Source organism: Portunus trituberculatus, chromosome 16 (assembly GCF_017591435.1).
Source record: "Portunus trituberculatus isolate SZX2019 chromosome 16, ASM1759143v1, whole genome shotgun sequence".
NCBI classification, from domain to species: domain Eukaryota; kingdom Metazoa; phylum Arthropoda; class Malacostraca; order Decapoda; family Portunidae; genus Portunus; species Portunus trituberculatus.
In genome coordinates this window covers 7,936,611-7,960,215 of record NC_059270.1, presented here as the reverse complement: position 1 = coordinate 7,960,215, position 23,605 = coordinate 7,936,611, and the positions used below count along the sequence as shown (strand labels likewise).

The 23,605-nt window shown below is 36.3% G+C and overlaps 1 protein-coding gene and 1 long non-coding RNA gene across 7 annotated transcripts in view; one reads left to right on the top strand and one right to left on the bottom strand.

Moving 5' to 3' along the window:
- The window catches only part of LOC123504597 (complexin-like), a 792,775-nt gene that overhangs the window by 50,696 nt on the left and 718,474 nt on the right, over positions 1-23,605 (top strand). The window lies entirely within an intron of this gene.
- Positions 1-23,605, bottom strand: part of LOC123504598 — a 194,863-nt gene that overhangs the window by 118,591 nt on the left and 52,667 nt on the right. The window contains exons 3-4 of one of the 2 annotated variants that reach the window (XR_006674882.1): positions 20,923-20,975; positions 18,052-18,082 (exon numbers count right to left, since the gene is read on the bottom strand). This is a non-coding gene — a long non-coding RNA (uncharacterized LOC123504598). The remainder of the gene's footprint in view (positions 1-18,051; positions 18,083-20,922; positions 20,976-23,605) is intronic. The other variant, XR_006674883.1, reaches the window with a different exon arrangement.

Here is a 23,605-nt window from a genome sequence, read left to right as displayed (position 1 = left end):
ACACACACACACACACACACACACACACACACACACACACACACACACATATAGGAGCCCTCATATTCATTCCCCTCCACCCTTACCTTCATCCCTACATCACTCGAGTCATACATCCATATACATCCATAACTTGCAACCTATCAACGCTCTCGTAATCTATCCACATATATACATATACATCTTAATAGGTCGACAAACAGTTCTAGGGCAGGTAGCATAACTAACAGCTACCCTATACTCAATCGTCACATTTACTCTGCCTTTACGTAAGCTATGACCTCTTTCCCTTGATCATTTAACCGAAAACTCTGACCATTTATGGCTCGTCTTCTCGAGCTGTTCGTTCTCTTATCAGTAGTATTTTCAATGACTATGGAGGTAAATGGAGGTATTAACGTGGGAGGAATTCTAATTAATGGTGCTATTATCATGTACATTCCCTTGAGAAATATAATAATAGACGTTTACCGAACATAACAGGTATGTCGACGAAATAGTTACAAATATGCTCGTTTATTCACAAGTCTCTGAAAAGAATTTCGAAGACACCTAACAACAGAGTGAGTAACGGATTTGTTGAAGCCTTTCAATAAGTGTACCTGTAGTCTTGCTCAGTCTTCTAAGTTATGTCGTGTTGGGAATAGGTTCGATACTGTTACTAACATTCATAAGTTATTCTTAAAGACCCCAATAAAAACGAAATTGACATTTTTTCCCATTTTTCTACATGAAGCTTTATTTTTGCTCACTTACTCAGTTAATAGCAGCCTTAGTACAATCAAAGTCTTTACAAATAAATGAGAAGCCTAACTATAACATGAAGCTAGCTCTCCGACTGTTCGAATCAAACACTAACTTCCATACTGTTATCAGCCCACAAGATGAATAGGAGAGCAAGTACTACAACCGTGTAACATTTGGTCAGGTGAGGGCGGGAGCAGGGACGATGAAGGAAAGGTGGTGAGGCAGAGCTGCAACAAAGGGGGCGAGGGGCGTCACGGTGTGGTCCAGAACAATCAAAACGCTTTCACTTAACAAGATACGTACACGAGCACGGCTTTGTTTGGCGGGGCTGTGTTTTGCTTTCCTCTCCAAACAGTCACACGAACACATGTTGGGAATGTCTTTTTTTTTTTTTCATGTGAATTTTTTTACTGGCTAGAACTGACAAAAATCAACTTTGAAAAAAAAAAAAAAAGATCGTTTCCAGGTGTTCCTATGTAGCCCCATTTTTTTTTTACCATATGATAAATGTTGAATAAAACTAGGTTTCAAGCATCTACCTATCGATACACAGTATTTCGTTTAAAACTGTCGGGAAAAAAGTTACTAATAAGAAGAATGATCTTTACAGCTTTCGCTATACGGACTTCCGTGTTAAATTGCAAAGTGTGTTCTGCTGGAATACTTAATAAAAAACAATTCAGTTGCTATTGTTTCTCTGTTTAATAAAGTTTCTGAAAAAAGTGTTAGGTCTGACGAAAAAAGAAGTTAAATAAGAACATTGCATTCTCCAGCTGCTATTAAAAGGTCTCCTACTTATAAAAGTGGAAAAAGCCAAATTATAAACAGGAAAGTGGATCTTCCCCTCCCTATCACTGGCCGGTTGTACGTGTGTTTGTGTTATCCATCATTTGTATGTAACGACAATTCAGCTTTAAATGGAATGCGGGATTTATATACGAAATCAAACATATGTAAATTATTACAGTGAAATAAATTAAACTGAAGCATATAACTTCCATATCTCACAATCTTTGTTGAATATGAGAGAGATTGTGGCAACAAATTTCATGTTAAGTTTAGTGTTTCCGTGAATCGTGAATTTCAAAAGGGTTTGTTCACCGAAGGTCCACTGAATACTCATAAAACAGGTATACGAGAAAATTATCGAGCAAAAACAAATTTGTTATTCATCACAATTGTACATAACATTTGTCAAAGCGTACTGAGGAAAAAAAATAATGTGAGGTAAACAAATGCCGATGTATAAATTAAGATAAAATGCATGAGTAAATACACAAATTAATCAATAGAAAGTTTGTTGTCTAGTTAGGTTGAAGTATATAGATAAGTAAATCAATGAAAAAAAATAAAGAAAAAAATTGGAAAGGCCAAGAGCAATATAAGTAGTAATAACAGCAGCAACATCTCGTGTGTGTGTGTGTGTGTGTGTGTGTGTGTGTGTGTGTGTGTGTGTGTGTGTGTGTGTGTGTGTGTGTGTGTGTGTGTGTGTGTGTGTGTGTGTGTGTGTGTTTTAACATGCCTGAGGACGTGGATATCCCACTTCTTCGGCGCCATACTCTATTGGACTTCCTTCATTACCAACATTCTGGCAATCTCTACAATGAAAGTGGACACACCAATTTAGGACACAAGTCTTTCCTTCCAACACTCGTATCTTGGCACTTTACCAGATATTCTCTGCCGTCCATCACTCGTGGCCCTTCATACATATCAATTAATCTATCCTTCCACTGTCTCATACTCTCACGTTAAGATTTCCTACTGCAATAAAATTTTCCTATCCAAAGTTATCTAAAACATTCCCTTGATAATTCATATAAACTCTTCTTTTCTTATTTCAGTATGTCTTATTCATACTATCAAGAATACCATAAGTTTCTTGCCATTTCCTTCTCCTATTTAAACATTGCTTTGATAAACTACACCTTCGTTTGTTAGTATCCTTCCTCTGTTCTTTATATGTCAAACATTTCCTTCACTTACGTCTTACTTTACCTTGCATGAGCTCTCCATACAAGTGCCAAACATTTCCATCTCCTGCATTTTTCCTTTATGTTACAGCAAACAATAGAAGAAAAATATTCGGTCCCTTTTCACGTTAGAAACTTCACCGAATTCACGATTTTATTTCTCTAATTGTATTAACACACATTTCGATATTGCATGGAGACTTGCTATTTATATTGCTTCGTTAGAAATGTGCATTCGTGGAACCGGTTCATACTCGCAGCCTACCACTCCCTTCACTGCGAGTCACCCTGTTGCGATGCACAGCGGACATAGTAACAGTTCATTGTCGAGCAACGATGGGGTCTGTACATCTATGCGGACCTCCATGACTGACTGTGATAATGATAGGAAAACTAATCTACTAGTAACATTATCATCATCATTTTCATCCTTATAATTTCATTCTTGTTATTGCTATTCTTTATGTTGCACAATTACCGGAAAAAAATAAAAAGCAAAAGGAGAAGGAAGAAGAGAATAAGAAGGAAGATGAAGAGGAAAAGATCGCGGCGGAGAAGGAAGAGAAATCTAAAATAATAACAGAAAGCGAAAAGAAAGAAAGCACGCAAAAGAGGAAAGGGAGAATAAACCTGAAGAAAGATAAGTAGGGAGTAAGGAGAAGAGAAACGAAGTGTAAGCAACAGAGGAAGAAAAAAATGGTGAAAAAGAAAAGGAGGCAGAATACAAGGAGGAAAAGGTGGCAGTGGAAACGACAAAGAAAAGGAAAAATGGAGAGAAATAAAAAAAAAAAAAAAAAAAGAGGAACACAGACGAAGAGGAGGAGAAAGACGACGACTTGACAAGACTGCGTAGAGTTGGAAGGACGTTCAGTGAAGGGAAGAGGTAGGGAGGAGAGACGATGGGCGGCCCTTCACATCGCCCGGGAGACGGCAACAGGCGAAGGTATTTCGTAATTGGCCTTACTATGCTGTCAGTCATCACTACAATAAAGAAGTTGGTAGGAACTGAGAAGCTGTGGTGGTACGCAGGACATGGTGAAGCTCTCTCTCTCTCTCTCTCTCTCTCGAATTTTTCCCTTGGTACCTCGCTTTCACTGGTCGTGCCGTATTTACATTTCTGAAAGGTTTCCAAAGGGCTTCAGAAACGTATGTTTGTGATATTACATTTACTGAGGGTATGTAGCAGGCAATCCCCTTCACGCCATCATTATCTGTGCCTCTCTGTTTCCTTATAGAGGGCAAGGAAATATTTTTCTATTTTAACTGAAGGACAAAAGAGTATTTCATGTAACACTATTCTTGAATGTCTATGTACAGTACTGTTGGATTAGATAAGGATATCATAACGTTCAGTCCGTTTCATGATTATACTCTAAGTCGAATATAAATAAACATTAAGTGTTCAGGAAAATGTAAGAATTGGATGATACGGAAATAAATGGTTGTGGAATACATCTATTTATTTTTCATTTTTGTATTTCAGTTTTTTCAAGAAATTGACATAAAACAAAATCAGTTTCTTATATTAAAAGTAAAGATATAGTCGAGACAAATGACTAAAATACATCGATTTTTTGGCACATCGAAACGCTATGACACGAATTTCACTTCTATCAATCTGTTCTCTTAGTTTTGCCTTGTTAATGATTCCTTAGTGTCAGAAAGACTTATTTCAGAGAACGTAAGACTCAGTAAAAGAATGGCTAACACTATGGTTTCGTTAGTAACATAATGGAAATTATATGGATCAGGTGTGAAATGTTCGGAAGAGGTTACTTTTTTCTTTCTTTCTTTAGAGAGAGAGAGAGAGAGAGAGAGAGAGAGAGAGAGAGAGAGAGAGAGAGAGAGAGAGAGAGAGAGAGAGAGAGAGAAAGAGAGAGAGAGAACAATGATAAGAATAACAACGACAATATAGACAACTAGAATAAAAACAAGAACAAGAACAACGACGACGACAGCAACAAAAATAATAACAACAACAGCAACCACTTCTAAATACTATCATCAATACCACCACCACCACCACCACCACCACCCGTCACCAACACCAAAACATTCAAAACCCACAACAGCAGAAGCTATAACACCACCAACACCACAACAACAACAATAACACCAACAGCAACACTACAAACCATCAGGAAAAAAAAAACCCAAAACCTGAGAATGATTATGGTGATGAGGACAAAACGATGAAAAAAAAAGAAAAAAGGAAGAAACTGCATGAAATTTCAAGACAAGAGCTGAGGACGTACCCATCTCCCCCCCTACTGATGGCGGCTGTTAAAGGGAATGGATCAAGACTGAGGCGCGTGGAGGGACGGAGAAAGAGGGTAAGGTACAGCAAAGGTCCCAGTCTTTCATTTTATTACTGCTTAGACTCAGAGAAATAACACGGCAGAGAAGAAATCCGAGATCATTGTGGCTAAAGTACAGGCCACTGGGGATTTTTTTTCGGAATGGTGGTGGTGATGGTGGTGGTGGTGTTGTGTCCAGGGGAGTCCTCGATGTGGTTACTGCTTTCAAGGGTAAAAAAGAAAAAAAATACTTGTTCTACCCAACGCCTTTCTCTGTCTCTGTCTCTCTCTCTCTCTCTACAACAGTTTTGATATCTTAACTACACACACACACACACACACACACACACACACACACACACACACACCATAATTCCCTCCCTCTTTCATTCCGCCATGATGAATATTGTCACGCTTGCTAATGGCGATGACACATTAAGGTGCTGGTGTTACTCTATTCTACTGGTCTCTTCTGCCGTTTTCACAGGCTAAAAAAAAGTTTTTAAATCCAGCCAGATTCTTTCCAGAATTCCTTAGACATCTCTGGTAACTTCTATGTTGTGTTAAGAAGGAAGTGTCTATTGTTCACAGATTACCTTTTAACAACGTAATATGTCGATTCGCTCCTGAGTTACAAAGTTAGTAATTAGCTGATCACTTTCCAAGCACCATATTCGTAAACAAATGGACTATTGACAGTCACAAGGACTTCGTCGTCAATCACCAAGGCATTTGTTGCTTTTTTAAATCAAACCCAATATCCCTGAACGTTTCACGTCTCCATAGCAATTATTCTCAAAGGCCTCAGAAGTATTGAATCTGGTTCCCATGAGTGAATTTATAATTGATGATGCAGAACTCTTGCTTGCACTACCTAACGAGTAATGAAAAACCTTGAACGCTCCAGTAATTTCTACAGCAACCTAATAAAAATAGTTGAATAATTGCGATGAAATGTTTGATTACTTGCAAATCACTTAATCAAGCAACACTATAACAAAGGCAATGGAAGCTCTTGGAATGTTAGATGTTCTCAGGTGTTTCAATCAGTCTCTTCCAGAAGTTGCCTCTGCGTCGTTTTTTTTTAATGATTAATTAATGAAGTTTTCAAGAATAATAACTAAATATAGGATGCTTGTGTATTTCTCGTGTGCCTTCATCCGTCCCACCTGTACTAAAAAAGTATGTATGTAGGTGATGAAGCCGCGGTGTCTCCTACGTTCCTCAAATTACAAATATGCAAAATCGCAAAATTCATTCCTGGAGAAGCTTGTTTTTCTTCTCCGGGAAGATGAGCCGCACAAGTTAATAACAAGATGGAGGTAATGGCTTGTTTTATGTCAACATCTTCAGGCTCACTCTAACCGCCAACCTGTCCTGCTCGCCTTTCCCCTCCTCTTCCTCCCTCTCCCTCTCCCTCCTTCCCTCTTCCTCTCTCTCTCTCTCTCTCTCTCTCTCTCTCTCTCTCTCTCTCTCTCTCTCTCTCTCTCTCTCTCTCTCTCTCTCCTTCCGTTCTGTCACAGCCAACACTTCCTCTCTTTTCCAGCACCCCTCTCTTTCCTTCTCTTCTTTTCCTCTCCATCATGGCACTTTCTCCTCCCCTATCTCCTTCATATCCTCCATTCCAATACTCTCTCTCTCTCTCTCTCTCTCTCTCTCTCTCTCTCTCTCTCTCTCTCTCTCTCTCTCTCTCTCATCAGCCTTACCATTTACTCCTTTCAATCACAATTCCTTTTTTCCCCGGTCCTCTTCCATCCCTCTCCATATTTCGTTGCCTTTCCCATCTTTACATTCTCCCTCCCTTGTATTTGTTCCATACTCTATTCTACTCCATCCTACTGGGTTAGTATTCTTAATTACTTTTGCTATCTGGTGTAACATTTTTTTTCTTTCGTCGTCACTTGTCTTCACTATCATTCATCGCACCTGTCACACTACAACTTATTTTTTGCTTCTCTCTCCCCTCCATCCAATCATCCAATTGTTCCTTCTCTCCTTTGCATGTACTTTCTCAATCTTTCCCATCGTCTATAATTCTCTACGAGTATTTTCTTTAGTTTCATCATCCATGTACCTCTTCGTGTGTGTGTGTGTGTGTGTGTGTGTGTGTGTGTGTGTGTGTGTGTGTGTGTGTGTGTGTGTGTGTGTGTGTGTGTGTGTGTGTGTGTGTGTGTGTGTGTGTGTGTGTGTGTGTGTGTTCTTTACGTTTATACATTTTCAACTTTCACTTTTCTCTTAAATGAATAACAAAAGTGGCGAATGAAGAGGTAGCTTTCCAAGGAAATTAGACGAACTAATCGATGGAGATTGTAAGTGAAAATAGGTAAACGTATTTTATACTGGGGTTGCTTTCACGTGTATGAATGACAATGACATTTTGCATTTTCCTTCATTATCATTATTTTGTATTCTTAAATAGAACATTGCAATTGTAGAGAATTTGGAAGTAGTGAAGGCTTGCAAGCTTGGCGTGGAAGGAGAAGAGTGGATGGACTCAAATTAGCAATCCATAATATTGATTCCCTCACGTAGTAGAGTTTAATGTCTTCACTTATCAACTATAACTAACTATGAGGACTGAAATTACAGACAATAGGTAAAACTTTAAAGATGATATTCATCGACGTACACCACCTATCTATTTCCGATACTAATTACCTTCACAGCGTAAGAAACTGCCACCCTAAACTAACAATATTAATAGTGATTGTGAAAATATGTCTCTTGGCTCGACGTAACCACCATTAAGTTTTCATAAATTCTTTAATATTGCTGGATAATTTTGCCTTGATTAATCATTGTTACGTGTATCCACTGTTAAGGATCAATGAACTGCATCAAGTAGCCGCATAGTTAGCAACCTTCGCTGGCCAGTATATAAAAGCAAATATCATTGCGGTTTCATGTTCTTGATGACTCATCAGAGAAATGTTCCTTTTATATCTCTAGTGATCCCGTTCAGGCCCTTTCTCTGGTGGCGGCAGAGTGGACGCCCAAGATAGCGTCTGTGTAGCACAGGCAGGTATCTGCAACATGAATAAGCTCATCAAAGCTGAATTCTGAATCCTACGGGAGTTGGTGGCCATACAGCAACCTTTTCATCCATAGAAACGAAACTGAATATTTTAAGGAAAGCGAGTCTTTCACTGGCGTGGAAAAAGGAACTGTGTGTGTGTGTGTGTGTGTGTGTGTGTGTGTGTGTGTGTGTGTGTGTGTGTGTGTGTGTGTGTGTGTGTGTGTGTGTGTGTGTGTGTGTGTGTGCGCGCGCGCGTACGAGCCCGTATATAAAAAAAAGGTTTAATACTGTTTCCTCTACATGTTTGTTCTCCTCTTGAAAAGACGCGACAACGCATATGTGTTTATTAAGAAAATATGGTGCAATTAAAGGCAATTTTTTCACGTATCAAGATGGGAGGTGGAGCGTGTCAGGAAGCCATAACAGAGAACGGAGGAGAAGCTCGCAGAGAAATGTTTGTGTGTTGTTAGGAGTAATAGCTGAAGAAAAAGTAAGTGTTGAACAAGAAAACGTGTTGCCCTCAGGAGGTGGCGCGAATAATGGAATAATGAAAATTGAAAGGAAAATAAATGGAAGAGAGAATATGAAGAAGGCAAAATCAAGTGCACAGGGAGGATATAAGAAAACCCTGTGGTCTCAGCTGTTATTCGCACACTGTGGACCGAAGCTCGAGGCCAGGGTGGAGAGGCAGAGAGAAGACCAAAGATAGAAGGGAGGAAGGATATAGAGCCCAAGGTATTGGATTGGGACTGGCCTGAGGGTTAGGGTGAGGGTCTGTGGTGGAGATGTAAGGAGCAGCAGCTCAAGGAAAGAGAAGTGCAGTGCTGGAGAAAAAGATGAAAACAGAATACTACCATTAATCTATTACTACTACTGCTACCACTACCACGACCACCACTATTACTACTACTACTACTACAACTACTTCTACTGCTACTAGTACTACTATTACTACAGTTAATTCCGCCCATATGTATACTAATATCTGATTGGGTAAGTGAATGACGGGAAACAAAAGTGAAAAAGTATAATGAATGAACAAAAGAAAACAGGTGGCAAGCTCACACGCACACACGCACACACCCACACGCACGCACGCACGCACGGACATATACTCTCTCTCTCTCTCTCTCTCTCTCTCTCTCTCTCTCTATCTATCTATCTAATCATGTTCAGTTCCACATTATATTACTAATGCATATATCACCAAAGATTCTATCAATTTCCCTCAATTCTTGTTACAGACTTACCCATAGAGCTGAAATGGCAAGGTGTCCTGATGAGGCCTTGCAATATTTTGTCATGCATTCCGAAATATTCATCCACTTCTGCCACTTCAGCACCTGCTATATTGATATGAATTTACTATCCATATATTCCAGTCACTCCCGACATATTTTCTACAAGTAACTAAAAATGATTTTAACTAACGTGTCTATATAACGAGATTTCCATCCTTGAAGTTGGCTATTTCATCTAAGCATGTTCAAAATCAGCAAAATTGAACCAAGATTTTTAAATAATTTCATAATAGAATTTTTTTTTCTCGTAAACAGGTTTTTACGTCATAAAATTCTAGACATGCATCATACCTATCAAACTATTCTTTTTCCTGTTATCAAATTAATTTCTACTGTAGTTATATTTGTAACTGAAAATAACCGCTATTATTTAGTGTCATCGCACCTCGTCTTTCTTTCCGACTATGTAAGAGATACATTTAGTTAACCTGAGTTCTTTTAATATTTCACTACTTGTAATGTTAATCCATCTATGGGTGATCCGATATCTTATACTGTACAGTTTACTCCTACTCAGTCTCAAAGCATCTTCTCTGCTGTACATCTTGGTTAGTGACAGTTCCAGAATAGCAATCCTATATGTGCTTTCACTTTTTTCATGAATCTTCACTTTCGTCACCTTCTAAGAGTGCTCAGGTTCATTTTCTTACTGTTCTTTTCTTTAAACTTTAATCCATTATTCTATTTCACTTCATCTCTTTTGCTCTTTCAGTTTGGATCTCCTACGTTTTTCATTCGCCTTCATTGCAGCTTTCTCTTCTTGAATACCTCGACTTTCATTCTTTTACTCTTGCAAATCACTCTTTTCATTATCCTTTTACTCACCGTCTTTTCTTTCTCTCTTCATTTCTATACATAATTCGGAATATTCCTTTGAACAGATATTTCATGTATTTTATTCATGTCAAACATTTACTCTCTTCATTACCGTCAATAGCGACATGCTAACGGTCTAACTACTTTATTCTTTTAAGCATTTTAAGGCATCCAGTACAATATTCTAATCGAAAAATTTTCCCAAATTAGATTTTTCATCGAGTTATCCACCCTCTTCTTACGTCTTAAGCATTCACTTTCATCGTGATTGTTTGGTGTTCTCGTTTAATTTTAGTCAATTTTTCATTAATTTTCCTCCCAAAAAAAGGAAGGAAAGAAGACTGCAATAATGGAGACGTGTGAAGAAAATCAAGAAGCAAGTGTGGAGGAAAGAATGATGGCGATGGAGATAAAGGGGAGGAGACGAAGACAAAGACCAACATGGAGGTGGATGGACTGCACGATGAAGGAACACTGAGAGAAAAATAACTGTTGGAGGATGATGTGTACGACGAGACCTGATGGAGAAGAGCTGTGAAAACATCGATTTCACAATGACTGGGAAAGGATTTCTATAGACTTATTATAATTTTTCACCAATACAGCATAATGCTCAGATACTCTCCTGCAGCCATAAAAAAAAGACCAGTTATATGACCACTACCGAAGCAATTCGAACTCTACAGCTGGATAAACAACACGAGAAAAATTATGGCAATGATAGTTCGGAAATCATTGTCACTACGAAATCTGTCAGTCGGCTTTCTAGCCTCTCAAGAGAGGACTGGACAAACTAATCCGTGGGATGTGGGGCATTATCTAGCGCGGGTCCCAGGTGTCCAATAAGCAGGTTATGAAGGTAATGTGATCGGGAAATAAAACAGAGTCCACTTCACAACTACTCCTCGAGCTTGGAAATACTTGCCACCTGATGCTCCCCACACTTGAATACCTGTTCTCCACTAAGCAATCTCATACACAGCACAATTTCTCCAGGAAGAAAGTCACCAGGTATCAGTAACACATTTTGGTCAAAACTGGTCAGGAGGAGGAGGAGGAGGAGGAGGAGGAGGAGGAGGAGGACGAAGATACAAAGGAATACAGAGAAAAGCCAAATAGCAACAATTTTTTTGTCTCTTGAAGGTTATCTTGTAATAACTTATAACCAGTTACTTGGAAAAGGGACAGGACTGCACAGTAGAAGGGTCCTCCTCACCCACCACTCCTCCAGCTTTCGCTGCTATGGAAAATAGTCGGGAAAAGTACCATGTAATATATAAAAAAGGCCTGACATGGAATTTTCATAGAAAAGGATGAAATAAAATAAATTTTACTATTCACCCTACAGTGAACCCTACATGTCTATCTGAAAGAAAAAAAATGCACAAAACAATAATATCGTTAGGATTTGAGCATGTAATTATTTGGCTAGGAAGAGAGTTTACTGAGGGTTAACTTGTAAATATGTCAATTTCAATTTTTAATGATGCAATATAATTGCAATTTACAATTTCTGAAGGAAGCTTATTCCATATATTAACAATATTGTTAATATATGGAATAAATAAATTGATATATATATATATATATATATATATATATATATATATATATATATATATATATATATATATATATATATATATAATGGTAATAAAGAAACAGATTAGTTAAAGCTGAAATAAAAAATTAAAAGCATAAGGGTACATAATTTTACATGCTTTCAAAGACAATTCCGTTACTACTACTGATTAACACTAAAGTAAACAAAATGCAGAATGAAAAATAGCTGACAAACTGATACTTTTATTTTCCAGTTATATGCAAAGGGAAATACATAACATAGTGATCGTATGCATTTAAATTAAATAATTTCCAACGTATGATTTATGCAAGAATTCATCATCAGGTCAGGAAGGACACTGAACTGAGTAATATTGGCCGAGGAATTTAAATTGACGTTGGTGTTCATTTCTACTAGGACAAAAATTACCTGTCTATCATCTGTCATATAAGTTACTTGTAGGTGGATGTAAGTTTTGTTAGACGCTGTACAACTTGTTTCCCAATTTGGATTGCTCTCTGTGCTTTCTATTTGATTTCCTGAAATTGCCTGTTGCTAATGTCTTCTGGTCCAAAGTTTGAGCAGTGATAACAAGTTTTATCTCATCCAATCGCTAAGTACTCCTTGGTAGCAGAATGTGTATCGTTAAACCACTCAACGTTTTACGATATAGCAACTAAAATTATAGCTAATTTATTCTAAATCAGTGAAAAAGAAAAAAAAAAAAACATTGAAATCGCTGCTAAAGATTAAAATGATCAAACACATACGGTCGTTATTATTTTCCTTTTCAAGATTACCATTTTTTTCTTAATGCGCATTAATTTCTGCTTTCTTTAAATTTAATTACAACTTATTTCTTAAAAAATCATCACGATTTAAAGGCAATAAAAGAATTGTCATAAGCACTGAATTAAGCATGAATTTCACTCTGCGGACTTCAAAAGTTAACCACTCATCTTGGTGTTAGTCTTATACGAACCAGAGCATACAATTTTAATACGATTTTAAAGTAATCCTGCAATCATTCAAGGAATACTTACGTAGGTCTCAGCACAAAGGCAAGTAAGAAAACCGGCGAAATCATTGTACACAAATTTTGTGGCACGCACGCAAACAGAATCAACAAAACACAAATAGCTTTGAAATACTTAATCGAACATCTATATTTCTATCACCTATTTCTGACAGTGTTATAATTTGTTTGACAGTTATAATTTGAAGACTTTTTTTTCTCTTAAGTAGTAAATTTAGGTCTCTGGTACCTCAATAGTATAATCAAGTTATTACATTGACCAGTGCTCTTTAGAGCTTTGTTCTCCCACACACTTTTTTTGAACGCTGCAAAACACCAGACTATGAGAAGGATTACCTGATGCACTAGTCTTTGTAATTCTTCTTCGGCTTTTGTCTTCCCAAGATCATTAAATTCCAAAGACTGTTTTCAATAAGCAAGGCACGCTAATGTGTTCGCAGTTCTCCTCTGGAAAGTCTTTTGATTCTGAAATTAAGGTGAAGAGAGATAATAGTGTAAAAGATAATATTTCGTGTTGGAAAAAGAAAGCAAAGTAAAGGAAAGCAAGAAACCAAGTAAATGGTGGACATGATGTGGAAGATGTGAAGAAGCTGAATACACGAGGACCTTTATATCTTTCGTCTTCTTTTCAAGCACAAGTTGAAACACTGTAAATAGCGGAAATATTAATGCAGAGAATCAAGAAAACAATTTTATTACGTACAATAACAATGTGGGCTTGGAAACTGAAGGAAAGAAGGGAAGCGAGAATACTCGTGAGACAAACAAGAACGTGAAAACAAGGACGCGAAAAGAATAGAAAATAAGGGCCCGCGCACACACACACACACACACACACACACACACACACACACACACACACACACACACACACACACACACACACACACACACAGACACACACACACACACACACACACAAAGATAAAAAAAATAGAGAGCAGGAGAGAAACGGGAACACACTCAGACGTGCGTAGTTGCCAGACATTTTATATATTTATTTATTCGGATTAAAGGAGACTCCGCCACTTTCGAATATCGTCTGCTACATCATCCTTCCAACTAACACAGAAAATTTTCCGAACACCTAAAATGAACGCCTGTGGAAGGAACCGGCCCAGAAACATGATCTCACGAAGCTGTGTGGAAGGAGAAAGAAAAAAAAATAGATAGACTGTGAAAGAGCTTGAGTTTGCTTTGCGCTGTTTGTTTTTTGTATTCCGGGATAAGACGACAGAGGAAGGCAGGGCAAGTCTTGCTCTATATGCAACATCCTTTTGAGACTCGTGGAGTTTTCGTATTATTTTTTTTTCTAGAATAACGAAATTATGCTGTCCTGAATATTTTAGGATATGAGAGTTGTTTCGATGCTGTAATCAACTGAGAATAAGGTCTCATAAAACAAGCTCTAAGAACTGGAAGTATAGTATCTTAGAAAATGGAAGATGAATTTCGTGTGTGTGTGTGTGTGTGTGTGTGTGTGTGTGTGTGTGTAAATGACGGGCAGGCGGAGACAGAAAGACAAAGAAGCACAAAGAAAGGGTAAAGCAGAAGAGACATGTTAAAGAAATAGTCAGAAATGAAACTACCACCTTAACCTGAAATTCCCGAGAGCTACAAAGAAAATATGTGGATGGAGACGAAAAAAAGATGGAGGAAAAATTGCCTGAAGAGGAAAACAAGACGCATGCAGAAGGAAATCAAGAATGCAAAAACAAGAAATGTATGTGATAAGAAATCTGGAAAGATTCGGTTTGGTGTAAAAATGGAATACAAAAAATGAATAGTAGGAAATGCAATATAAAACCGAAGTGACAGAAGAGTGGAAACCAGCGAATCCAAAGGAAGAATGTACCAGAAGAAAAGAAAGGAGAAAAGATTCCAAGGTTGAGAGATTAGAGAAGTAATACAATAGTGGGACTTTTGAATCATTATGCATTTAAACCTTTTTTTTCATTAACACATGTGACTATATATATATAATATGTACATACAGGGGAGAGAGAGAGAGAGAGAGAGAGAGAGAGAGAGAGAGAGAGAGAGAGAGAGAGAGAGAGAGAGAGAGAGAGAGAGAGAGAGAGAGAGAGATACGAAAATAATCTTGTATTTTCTAAGATACTAAACAATTTATGAAACTGCAATACGCAGTCCTGTTTCCCAAAAAACTCTTAAGTAGTCAAAAAAAGATTCTATAGTACTGTGGGATTTAAACCATCCTTCAATATATACATATGCTCATCTGCGTGATAGTATATCTTATTTGAATCAGATAGAAATTCTTCTGCTGAACTGAACAAGTTTGAATTTATTCTTTAATGATATTTCAACTTACAGCAAATAGTACTTAACTGCCAGCTTTAGTTTTACCGTTCTTTGCAAATTAACATATTCCACAAATATCGAACTTTTCTCCCATCATAATCTAGAAGAGCAGGCGGAGTATTTGATAGAGATATTCTAATTTTTTTCTTATCATTCTTTTTATTATTTTGGCTTTTATTTCTCTGTCGTAATTAAATTCCGACGACGGCAATATTTGTACGTATTTTCACTTTCTGTAGCTGTGTAAATATTTTTCATGTTTCGCATCAAGAACGTAAGGTGGGGACGGAATGCTGTAGGAGTAATTTTTTGTGGGATGTTAAATGGATACTGAATACCGTTAGATTTGCTTTAAAAAATACCATATCGTCAATTTGATTGAAAATATAGAGTTGCCTATCGACAAAGCAATTGTTATAAGCAGCGTGGTTTTACCATGACTTAGCATAATTTCTAGACGATAACCTATTTTTCCTTTTAACTTACAATATAGAAATAATCATAACATTATTGCTTTGATTTTCATGGGATGGGATGTGTGGAAATTGATTTGACAAGTTTTCATGGATAATAAATGGTTCTTAGCGAAGATGCTGATGTGTGCCTGTTCGTAACAGTAAACCAGGTATAATGAAAACTAGCCGCATGAGGTTGTGTTAAAACTGGTTATTCAAGAAATGAAAATCCACTGTATGCTGCGTCTTAAACCTAATGATGCTCCGAACAACGTGGCGTAAATATGATATCGGGTTCTAGCATATCAAGAAAAGGAGGTGAAAATCATACATGTTACACCACTGCATCTTCGACAGTTTGAAAAAACACTGGTATAGATTTTGAATTTTATAAGATAAGATTTTGACATTCCAAATATTGAAAATTAAAATATTTAAGACTTACAACCATCGAGACCTGGATTTTCTTTAAAAGACTTTGCTGTTTAAAAACTATTACCAGTGATAATTATGATTAAAAAAGCAAAATGAGAAAAAAATGTCACACATAAATTACATTCGCCTATGAGACTGAATCCCTGACATCGTTCATCAAGTATTTTTCTTTTCACTTTTTCTACTGATTAATATCATTTTTTTCTTCCAAACTGCAGGGAATCATTTCATAAGAACGGTGAGGGAGACGAGGAAATGCTTTAGTTATAAGAACCGTTATTGCAATTGATGGAAAATCAGAAATTTCTCATACAGACGCTGTACAAAATATAAGGAAACACGATGGCCAAAGATGCTACATAAACATTATGATCATTTTTGGATGTGACCATACGAATACAAGGGAGGCTCTACGAATCCAGTTGGTCTCCAAATGACTCGTTTTATATTCACTAATTATTTCCATTCATAACTTTATCTAGCCTTCTTTTAAAGCTCGACATGGCAATAAAGTCATGAGTGAAAATTATATTCAGGAGCCCTATCACTCTGTAAACCAATTTCCTACATATATTTTTTTTGTCAGGTTATCAAGTATGAATCCATTACTGTTAGTTTTACGTTTTATAGTCCAGCACCAAAAGTAATATTCACACTTCTTGTTATGCAAACTAAAAGAGGACCTGCTCTTTATTAGTAAAGCAAAGGTAATAGGTGTGACTGGTGTTTTCATGCCTACATTTGTTAAAAATATTATTACATACTTTTTGTTTAGATAATTAACTAGCTCCTCACTTCAGTATTATATATATATATATATATATATATATATATATATATATATATATATATATATATATATATATATATATATATATATATATATTTCTTTCAAATTTTACCCTGCTGTAAAAATACATATTGTTTTTGTTATTCTTATTGTTGTTGCTGCTATTGTTACAGTTGCTATTGGTATTATTATTACTACTTACTACTAATGTCATTGTTGCTGCTGCTATTACCACTAATATCATATAACTAGTTAGAGTTTTCTGCTACTGCGTTAACTAGATTAACAAAAGTAGTAAAGATATACAACTGATTGACTGTCTCCTTACACTTAATTCTATCCATCCTTTTTTCCAATACAAAAGTCTTATCTATTATTTGCATGAAAGGTGTGTATATGCAACTTTCGCTTCCGCTTTCATGTTTCTTTTGTGTATTTCTCTGCATCTTTAGACACAAGAAAGTTTTGTGAGAAGCTATGTAAGAGGTAATGTGTGTGTGTGGAGGAGGTTGTTGTTGGAGTTGATATCCAGGAGGAGGAGGAGGAGGAGGGAGAGGGCAAGTTGTGTTACCTTCCTCATCACAGGTAAGGGAAGAGGTAATTAAGGTAGTCTGGCCACGTCCTGGTGATAACATACTGAGGTCTGCTAATATGACAACACGTTTTGTTTTAACTAGAATCTCTTCCCATTACTCGTGTTTTCACTCCCAAGGTAATAGGTTTTGTTCACCGTTACATTTCTACAGCGAGTTCTCTTTCTTTTATCTCAGAAAGGACAGAAAAGACAAAAAGTGACAATAAAGAAAAGTATACAGGTGTTATGGGTCCCTTGGGAGATGTACGAAATGAGATGTCACCCTTACTGAGTTTGGAAGAGGTAACGAAATACGCATTAATAATTATGATTATAATGGAGACCAAGGAAAAAAATAGTATAAAAAAAAGTTTGGCTGGTTTCCATCATCATTAATTAACCAGACATTTTTCCGTGAAATATTTTCCATCATAACCTTAACTTCTGTTCATATTTTGTAATTTTCTTATACTTTCATTTTTTTCATTTAGACCCACTAACTATGAGCATAGGAGATAACTAAGTTAGGAGTAGAGAAATATTCAAGAAGCATAATGCATTTTATCCTCTTCATCTATTTTAGTGGAAATCATTATGCGCTCATAATTCTCTGTTAAATACTGCATTGAGATTTCCAGTAAACATTAAAATTCCCAAAGGTGTAAACCGAAGACTATAACTAACTTCTGCAGCACAGAAGGAAAGCAGAAAAGCAACGTTCTTACCTTGCCTGTGGTCTAGACGTATCTGGCTCATCTGCCAAAAGAGGATAGATTTGTAAATAATTAGTAATGTACATTGTTACTGAACATTGGGAAATTTAATGCATGCTTTATAAAGTGTAAAATAAAAATACATCAACTTCTTTTTTAATCTTATCTTTGTTTTGTATCAACTGAAATAGAGAATATTTTTTAACTGTAACAGTCTATCAAAATATATTTACTTGCTATTGCTATCTGTATTGGTAATAAATGTTATGTTATCTTTTATGCCAAATTATGTGAGCACATATAGATTTTTATGTTATTGGCTTCTACCTCAAGAACTGTTAATTAATAAATCATCCACATGCTAAATATTTTGATATAACACCAACAGTAACAGATGAATTGAACTGAATAATGAGACCTCCGTTGTAAGAGATGATTAACTCTTAACGCGCTATTCTTACCAAAGCTACGTTCATAAACAACCCTCGTCATCCCCTCTAATGACACTGACACTTGTTATCTTATCTGAGTAACCTTAGGCTGTATCATAAACATTACCAATTTTGATGACAACTTGCTTGTTTTCTTTAGGCGACGAAGCAAATTTTCATAAATACAAACAGGAATATCTCATTCTTAAATGCATGGTATCAGTAAAATGTTCAAATTAGTAGTTCAAATCAAAAAGTGTGTTCAAAGCAATTATCTTCTAACTCATGTTACTCCAACACTCGATCTCTGCATCTTTATGTTTCAGTGTTCAAATTGCTGACGAAGAGCACTAAAATTGGAGAAAAAACATATGCTTAAATTGATGTTTCCAAAAAAGCGGCGGAAAAAAAAAAAAAAAACTGGGCCACTTACGAATCACTCAGGAAAGCACTGATATTTACCTTATCCTGCAGAACTAACTTTAGTTGTGCGTACCTATGCAATTCAGAAAAAAAGATAAACAAACAAAGACGTAATTAAAAAATAATTTCAAACATAACTCTTTTCACAACGCTATGAAGAAAGGTAAACTTATAAAGGCTGAAGAAAGTATTGCCCCGCTTGCCATTACTAGTCTTCGCCAAAGAACTTAGCGTTTATAAGATCCCTTTGTACGGGTGATGGGTACAGTAGTTGTGGTAGCAATATTATTGTTATTACTTTCATTATCATTGATATTACTTATTATTAATTTACTTTTATTATTATTATTGCTATCATTACTATTAATATTATTAATAATAATAATATTATTATTATTATAATTACTACTGTCATTGCTATCATCAGTAATTATATAATCATCATTACCATTATTGGTATTATTAGTCATAGTAGCAAATATATTTTTAATTATAGATTTACTTATTTAAATATTATCATTGATTTTTTTCTTCTTGTTCTTGTTGTTCTTATAACTATTATTATTATCAACAATATTATTAACATTATTACCATTATTATTACAGTTGTTGTTTTTGTTCTTCTTCTTCTTCCTCTTCTTCTTATTATAAGAATTATTATTATTGTTATTATTATTATTATTATTATTATTATCATTATTATTATTATTATTATTGCTACGTGTGTGTATATATATTATATATATATATATATATATATATATATATATATATATATATATATATATATATATATATATATATATAACAAAGTTCAATTTTGAACACCAAGACTATAAACTTCAGATACTCGTAGGGTTTGCTTGCTATTACTCTTGAGTCAACAAGCAGAGTTTCACGGATTTTATATTCTGTTGATCGTCCAGTCGTATTGCGAGCAATAACCTTTCAATTCTTAGTTTGCCTTCATGATTGAAGCAATATTCTCTTTCCTTTTTTCCATACAAGTTCGTTAAGGGCAAAAGGAAAAGAACCGTTTCCTAAATTACACATATTTGGTAACTGCCATGTCGTGTGTGTGTGTGTGTGTGTGTGTGTGTGTGTGTGTGTGTGTGTGTGTGTGTGTGTGTGTGTGTGTGTGTGTGTGTGTGCATTCCTTTGAACTGTTAATTTCAACATCCCTTAATATAAATTTAATATAATACTTATGGATCATTTGATTTTGAAAACTAGCATTCCTTTTTCATTTAATGTACCGAACGACCATCGAGGCTAACCATTACACTGTACTAAACATCAATTCAAAGGAAACGTAATAACCTTTATTTTCTTTCATATAATGCATTTGAGAAACCCAGTTAGATCACGCCACTCACACTTCACATCATGTTACTTTCCACATTCACGTAAAATCATAGGAGAAGAAATGTTCCTCTACCTTGGTTGAGCTGTTGCTTCACGCTTCCTCCCACTTGCCCTCTCTCTTCCTCCTACCACGACCACACGACATTCAATTATTCCTTACCACATCCCACGAGGAGGCGTCCGAGTCAAGCCAGGCTCCTCGACCTGTCTCAGGGGTGGAGGAAGGGACGCCGGTCGAGGAAAGAGTGAAAGACGAACATGAGGAGGAAAAAACAGACACGAAAGGAACAGAGAGAGAGAGAGAGAGAGAGAGAGAGAGAGAGAGAGAGAGAGAGAGAGAGAGAGAGAGAGAGAGAGAGAGAGAGAGAGAGAGAGAGAGAGAGAGAGAGAGAGAGAGAGAGAGAATGAATCCCGAGGCAGATGGAATACTGGATAAGGACGAATAAACGGAGACAACTGGAAGACGAATACTGAAGGGACGGATTATTGGGAAAGACACGGGAGGGACGAAGCCAGCGGGAGGGCCTTTTTTACTCGGGAAGAAAGGAGGAGGAAGAGGAGGAGTAGGAGAAAGGGAGAGAGGGAGAAATACAGCCCTTGGAGAAGGAGGCGGCAGCAAGAAGTCGTCGGTAGGTAATTAACAATGTAGCTGTAACTTTCTCACCTGATGTTAGAAAGACACCCACAAGGTAGCAGTTTCATTAGATTTTCTTTAACCTACGGAAAAAAAAAAAAGATTTAGCGAGATGGATAGACAAGGTATTAAATGAAATGGACTGATCTGGGATAAAAAAAAATACACGATGAAAATAAAAGGGAGAGGATGAAAAATATGAGGCAGATGAGGAAAGAGAGGAGGATGATGAAAGTGTGGCAAGACAGGATGACAGGAAGGGGGAAGGGATGTGTCGAAACTTAGTGGGTAACGATGAATATTGCAAGGGAGCACGATTAAGCAGCGGTGCAATTGTTTTTTTGTTTGTAAATGAGAGAGAGAGAGAGAGAGAGAGAGCAAAAAAATAGACAAGCACAGACAGCCAGAAAGGAGAACACACACACACACAAACACACACACACACACACACACACACACACACACACACACACACACACACACACACACACACACACACACACACACACACACACACACACACACACACACACACACACACACATACACACACACACAAAGAAATTAGTACCCGAGTCTACATTACATTTCGTCCCATGTTTTCTGATCCTCTTGAATTCAAATTCTTATTAAAAATCCAAAAAGGAATTTGATCATTCATTTCCCAATCAGTATCACAATATGTACCACCTAACCACTACCAAGAAGAATAGAAAAACAATATCAGCAGCAACAGGAATAACCACAAGAATTGCATCGAAAAAATCATATCATAAGCAACAAGTAGTAAGGACACAAACTGAACCGGACCATGACTAAAAATATTGATGTGAAATATAGAACAATCCCATGCGGGCACGACTCTCAGGGGAATAGAACAGATTAAAAATAGGAATCTTTTTCAGTGTGCCAGTTATTGGGTGGCGATTGGAAGGTGCAGCAGGGGGAGGCGAGGGGAGAAAAATTAAGTGTGATAGTGATAGGTATAGGTAGGTAAAGGGTGATAAAATGAATGGAATTTTGAAATGGAAGTGAAAATCTGGACACAAAATTAATATGCTGAAAATAAAAAGAAAAGAAAAAAAAAGTGAATTTGATAGTCAGTGGCCTACACACTAACCCAATCATCCATTCACACACACACACACACACACACACACACACACACACACACACACACACACACACACACACACACACACACATTTTTCAATCTCTACGTATTGTTTCTTTTAATCACTCAAAAAATCGTGTAATGGAGGCATTCATCACAAGGAAGAACTATTCCACAATCAGAATTCTCATAACCAGCCACTCTTTTAATGGTCATTCAATTGTCATAAACACTTTTTTTAATTAACTTTCTTTCATTTCATATTTCCACATTACATCATTTGCAATTCTATGAACAGCTTTGAACTGCATGTTAATATTTCACACTGAACGAGATTTACTGAAATACTTCAGGAAACGTTCCGGAAAGTGTACAAATAGAAAAATTATCACCAAATAGCCTGTGCTGCAAGAATAAATGAATTTAATTAAATTTCCAGAGTAAAAATGTCAGCAGGGTGTTTGTGTTTTCTGTGACTTTTGACTTTACAAAGGTAAACCACAACATTACTCTTGTTCACGAGCTGCAGTCCTCCACTAACTGACTCGTGTACAAGCTTGCCATCGTATAATGATCAAACTACATACAATATACGTTATACAGTATTTTTTTTCATATATAAAAAGATAAAACATGCATCCATGTACCTATAAGTCGATCGGTGCTGACAATGATAACAGAGCGTGGGGCTTATTTGGGATTTGTAATTTGTCCATGAACTATGAATCGATCAATTGGTTTCTGTGCATTTCTTCATGTTTAATTAAACGTTGTGGTAGAGGTTTTCAACATAATTTTGAGTCATAAGTGGCAGCAAAAGGAGCACAAGCCTTTTATTGCCAGTAGCTTTAGTTCTGTCCAGGAAAATACAACGTTGTTTTTAGACGTAAAATACTTAGCTAATAAAATGTAATCTTAAAAGAGTAACATCTGAGAACAGGAACTGCACAATAATTCTTGATAGGTACTTTACAGGTGAATAATGGTTTACTTTTTGCTGAATAACATAACTTAAACTTTCCAAGGATACGCGTTTTTCTTTCATGTAATTCTCAGAGAAACTTTTATTTTTTTGTTTTTAGCTGCCGTCATCTAGCGTTGATTTCTACAAGTGATATTTGTATTTTGTCTTATACAGCATACCAGATACAAAAATACAAAACTTAAAACGTGGAAGGATAACTTTTTCCTATTTTGCTTTGATCCAATAAAGGTATTTTTTATTCTTCATCTGCTACCATTTGCTTTATGTTTGTAAAACTTAATTTTGATTGGTATAAAATATTAAAATTGGAAGCTTATTGTCATTGCTTTCCTTCATCCTGGCTTGCATTTTTCCAATGCCGTCATTGAAGTAAAATTTTAACCGTGAATTTTGAGTTCATCTTCAGTGTAAACGTCAACATCGGAAGTTTATTACTGTCCTTTTCCTTTCGTTTCGTATTCCTGAAGCCTTTGGGCTTCCATAGAAATAATGTACATAACGCTTAAGCAAACACTCTGATAATTTCGTTTCTTTTTTCTTCAGTATGTTTTCATCTCTTTTTTTATATTAGTCTTCTCTTTATAAGCCTATAACCTTTTTTTTGTACATCTATT